Below are 6,028 nucleotides of genomic sequence, written 5' to 3' on the forward strand. Positions count from 1 at the left end.
TCATGGGAAGCCACAAAGGCTGTCTGCACCCCCAGCAGTCTGGGGGTATTAGATTAATACGATCTAATACACCAACTTTTCAATTGCCTATTTCAACCCAAAAATTAACAGAATTTTCTTCCACCATAAATCTCCCCTGAGACCTGTGAACACAGATTAACAAACAGACAGGACCCCGAGAAGGCCACTTGAACCCTATCAGTTACTTAAGCCTCCTTCTCAAGGTGTATATACAGACACCAGAATTGGGTCATGAAATGCCATTTTTAAAAGGGAAGAGAAAGATGTGACCATCTTTTCTTTTAGGAGGGACACCTGGGAGATGGGAAGGGGAGGACGGTTTAAAAGAGATGTGTTGGCATGCATTTCTGTGAAGAAGTGTGTTTAAAGCTCCTGGCAGTCAGGAGTGGTAGTGTGAAAGGGAGGAGGGCATTCTCACTAAGACTGAAACAGCAAAACACAACATTGCTGTCAGCTACCTAGCTGTCAGTGGAATCTTTCTTCCTGCAACACTGCTGGACTACACTATTTTCTCCAGTTTCTTCTAATTTATCAAATGAAAAACTGGGACACTTCACTATTTCCCATAAAGACATTCACTTATAACCAAAAACCAGGAAGAGGATGAAGGAGGAAAGGAGGAAAGGAGAAAAGGAGGAAAGTATTTGCAAAAGTGAACTGTGGTGTAATGAAGTTATTCCCTCTGGACTTTCTCTATAGCCAAGAAAGGCTCTTTCAGTTCACTGTACGCTGAGGGGTTCTCTGTTTAAGACCCCTAAAGCAGCCATGGCAGATGAGACACAGGGCTCAAGCAGCCCTGTGGATCCTCAGTGTGCAGGAGCAGCTGACCAGACTGCTTATCTTACTTGAAACAAGAGTACAGCAACAATCAGCAAAATGTGCAGCAGCACAGCACACCCAGCTCTGCACTTTGCAGTGCTGGGGGAAGGCAGGGCACAGTAGGATGCACCTCTCTTGTAAGAGCCCTGCCCAGGTGGAAGTGATGGATAAACAGGCTAGAGCAGTGCACAGCTCTCTCCATGAACTGCGGCAGGAGAGTTTATGGTCAAAAGACTCAGGCAGATTATGTAGTAAGAAAATACCAACTCTTGGCATTCCCTACAGGTACAGAGAGGACTATGGGATTCAAGTCTCTGCTGGATGTTGATCCCTCTTTACTTTTTCTGCTGTTACTTTATACCACTGTGGCCCCTCTGAGGGCATATTGGCAGACACAAAACCTCTTTATCTAAATTCAGAAACCTGTACAACTCTACCAATGCTTCTTCCTAACAAAGGCAGCGCAAAAAGAAGGCAATCAGAAAGGAATGTTAACAAATGGAAGACTGATTAACCTCATAAAATTTCCAATTGTCCTGTAACTCATTATTCTGAGGTAAGGAGAAGGCAAGCAGCACGCTGCACACTTGTTCTTTACTGTAGGTGTGACACATACTGCTCCTTCAGCCAAACTGTCCTTTAAAGATTATTTTTGATGCATTATGCAAGTGATATATAGTACATTTTTGATGTATTTATGGCATTATACTTTTCTAAATGGCTAACACTGCATGTGATAATAAAGTTCAAAAGGGACAGGGAAAAAATGAAAAAGGCTCTAATTAAAGCAGGAGAAAATGAAAAAAAGCCTAATGAGAGTACTGAGCAAAATACAGGCAATACAATAGCAGCATCTGTAAGTGACTACATCAAACATCTTACTCCTCTCCCTTTAAAATCAATGACTATTTCTCCAATTACCTTTATTACTCCAGGGCAAAAATAAAGGTGCTGAAAAGTTTCAGTCTTTATAGGATGCCTTGAGCTTATTCATAGGGTCTTGAAAATACAAGGAATCTTCAAGTTATATCAAATTCTAGGTACGGTAGTAACAAAGGAATTCTTACGCAGGTTTTTATGATACAAAAAACCCAGAATGTGAAATTTCACAAGAGATTTACGAAAAGAGCATAAAGTGCCTCAAAAGCAATAGGTAAGCCATTGAAAAAAAGCAAAGGGATCGCCAATTTTCATGAGAGAGTGATTTGGTTAAGAACAATGTGGTTAAGATTGTGGTTAAGTAATTAAGGAGCAATACCAGTCACCAAGTGAAAACCAATCAGCATTGCACCCAGACCCTGTGCCAGCAGCCCTGGCAAGAAAAACTCTGACTTCACTTCTTACCTGTCATGGGCACCCCGACACTGGAAACAAATTCTCTCACGAAGCTTTACATCCTCTTACACATCCTTGCTCTTTCCTTCACCATCTTAAGGAATGTTGCACCTTATTTTCTCGCTCAGGAAAGATTTTGTTGCCCCCTTTATTTCACAAAATAATGGGGAAAACTAGCTTGACCAGTCAAAAGGTGGCAGTTAATTTTCTTACGGACTTGTCTGTTTGATGGCCTAATAAACCATTTATGGGCCAACAATACCAAGGTTTTCAGCTGCATCCTCTCCCCACCTTTTTTTTTTTTTTTGAAGTTAAAGCAAAATGATTGATGACATTCATGAGTAGACAAGAAAAGAAAATCCCTAACTAGTTTCAGCCAAATTACAGCCTTGAGGAAAACCTAAAAAAGAACAGAACATCTCTGAACTGACCTAAAGTTTTTCCAGTTTATAAAGTTGTATTTTGCCCCTGCCTTTTTTAACCTATAATTAATTTTTTGCCTAGTTTTTAAAAAAGTACCCCCTTATAGTCTGCAGTTCGATTTCACAGTTTCTTAAAAAAATATTTTGACAAATTTAAAACATCTTTAAAAATATACTTAAATCTTACTGAAAATAAATGGAAGGACAGGTCTCCCTACTCTCTGTATGTTATTAAGAGTAACTGGAGTAAATTCTCTGCTCACATAATAATAGACTGCTGCTCTTTTAGATTGTCTGAGACAATTAGCCTTATGCTTTCCTCAGCAGTGAAAGACAATTCAAAGTAGTTTAAGAATGACGAATGAGGATAAGCTACTGTTTTCTTTTATATTCATAAAACTGTACCAATGTAATAGCAGGCAGGCATTTAAATTGCTACTGGAGATTAAAGCACCCACCCTAGCTCGTGTGTTTTTTGGGAGTCTGACATGTACTAAGCTATTTTAGAGTACACCCTGCATTTAAGTTAAGAAGAGTTATGTTACTAGAGCCTCAAGTAAATTAGAGACCACCATGCTCCTAGGTTAAAATACTGTACTGAAAGATTCATTTAACATAACACAAGCAGAAAAACATTATTGTAGTCATGCCTCCATTCCTATGCAGAACTGGAGATTAACTACCTACTATCTGAAGAGTGCAATGTTGCTTCAACAGCAACTGAAAGTGCTTTAGAAAGCATCATCTGTTGAAGGTAATTTAGATGTGTTTTAAACAAAGTTTTCTTCCCAAAATTTATCTGCCTTCATACTGTGAGGTTGTATTTTGATGATTTATGGATCAATGTGACCTGAACAGTGGTAGTCCTTCCCTGCTCCCCTCGCTCCTCCAAAAACATGCTTTAGATTTGAGCATATGAACTGCCACACTTGGAGACCTTGCTCCAAGTATAGTTAGAGAGCAGAATTACAGATCTTATCAATACCACAAATGCTTCAGTCAAGATTTATTCCTACACCAACAGGAATTTGCTGGGTGTGTCAGCAGCTCATCTCTTTAACACCTCACACCACCACTGTGAGGAAATTCAGGAACTTGGCCAGGCACTCCTAGAAAAGGGATGGAGCCTCTCTTGCTGTATCTATGGATGTGGATGTTACAACCACATTTGAAAGCTAAATTTTAAGCATGCAATATCAGAGCAAGTCATCAAAAATTCCTTCCCACAAATCTCTGATGCACAGTCAAGTCTGCAAGATTCCTCTACCACTCATCCCCCAAGCCAAGGTGTTTCAACCTTGGTTTTAAGTATCAAGAATTAAGAACTGAACAAAACAGCGAAGAAAATCTACAGGACCTCCTCTTCTTGAAGTTTTTTACTTAAAACTGCTGTTCCAATCACAACCTAGAGCTCCAGTATTAAATACAGACAAGAGGCACGAGTCACTCCTTTAGTGTGCGGGCTCTACAATCAGCTGCTACTGCTGAGGAAAGCAAGCCCAGACGACCCAGTGTCACTCAGCTCTACAGCAACTGAGAACTGACCACCCCAAAAATTCCTGTGGCACTGTGCCTCTCCTGGAATACCCTAATTTTGAATACTACAGAGTATTTTGACTTCTTTCCCTTGTAAAAAAATACAGCAAAATAAATAAAGGGCGGGAGGATAAGCCTATAGAGCAGACTGGCATAAGGTGAGCCTGAAGGTGAATTTTAACTTCTAGAAAAGAAAAATGGCAAATACACAGGTTTAGGTCTATAAAATTATACAAAAGATGGCAAGGAAAACACATTACAAAGTAGCAAATTCAAGTGATCAGGCAGAGGCTATAAAAGAATCATGCTTTTACAGATACTCTATAGTAAAGCACTGGACTGCCGGCACAGGATACCGCAGAATAAATGTTACATGTTTTCACATGTATTGTTTTAATTCATTTCCATTTATTAAAGGTGTCATTAACAAGCTTTGTAACTAGATCCGAATATCTCAAACGTTATGGGTTAATAAAATATAGGCTATTAAACCCATACCATATTAAGGGAAGTATTACTGTAGATATATTAAGTAAGCTTGTGTAATTAAATCATTACAGAGCATAGATTCTTTTCAATAATGTGCATACAGAGCTATGAAAGAAGCATAAGAATTAGCAGAATTCTCTTTAGAAAACATTCTTTTAAATTAAGTTTTTGTGGATTTAACACAGTGCCAAAATGCACACATCATTTTGAAAATGAGATGTGCATTGGGCAAAACCCCAACAGTTTAAACATGTAACACGTGATGCCACCTAAGTATTTTTAGCTGTGTGCCTTAAGATAGAAATCTTTTTTTCCTGCAATATAAATTCATTTTCTACGAAAATGGTTTTGACTGAAAACGTATTTTTACATGTAAGGTTGCAGAAATAAATTCTGTCAAATACAGAAAAAAAATAAAATAGACATTTTTCTTAGAAAAATGCTGTGACAAGATTTACGCAAAACGGATCTATTTCCTTAGGAATGGTTCTACTTTCTGTTATAAAACAGCTCAAATGTATTTCTTATGCTTTATACAAGAAATATGATTTACACATGAAATGTGAACGTTCTCTTTCATCCAGCAACTGTGTTTATGTCACAAATAAAAAAGAAATGTCATATAGCAACAATAACTGCATAACCTGCAACTACCACCTCTTTCCTACTGACCATGCCCCTACACTATTTCCTGTTTCAATCCTGAAGACTTTGCAAATTTTTCTGTAACTTAATATTGAGAATTAGTCTTAACCAGATGATTTTGATTCATTTTTCATGAAATCAAGACTGAGTGAGTTGTACCCCATGACCCCATATAGAACAATTTTATATCACAAAGTGGTGCGGTAACTGATGGTTCTTTTGTTCTGAACTCTGCTTCCAAAAAACTTGAGCACTTCAAAACCTCTAAAAAGATTTGAAACATCTCCCGTTTTGTTTTCATGTCTTTTATATACTGGAAAAGAAGTTCCTTAAATGTTCCAGCTGTAGGGATAGAATTGACGACTAAGACTTGGAAATCAAAGTCACAATTAAAAAATAAAAGCCAAACCAACCCTTTTTCCAGAAAGATCACAACTGTAACTAGATCAGGATGTCACAATATTCAAAAACACTGTGAAAAGTCACAGAACAAGCTGACACACTTTCACATGTGACATTTAAAACAGCAACATTGTGTTTTCAATTTTTATGTCTTGAAGAAAAAAATCTACTGAGTATTTCCAGAAGATTTTGGTCAAAAGGCTTTCATGCTTGCGAGGTTGAAAGAACATGCAGATATAGAATGCCTGTTTGAAAATTTTATCGTTTTCTCACGTAACATTCACATTGTAGTCTGAAATTCGTATATTATCACCCCACCCTCAGCATCCGGCTTTCAATTAACAAGTGACGCTAAAAAC

Source organism: Anomalospiza imberbis, chromosome 7, assembly GCF_031753505.1.
Source record: "Anomalospiza imberbis isolate Cuckoo-Finch-1a 21T00152 chromosome 7, ASM3175350v1, whole genome shotgun sequence".
In the NCBI taxonomy this organism is placed as follows: Eukaryota; Metazoa; Chordata; class Aves; order Passeriformes; family Viduidae; genus Anomalospiza; species Anomalospiza imberbis.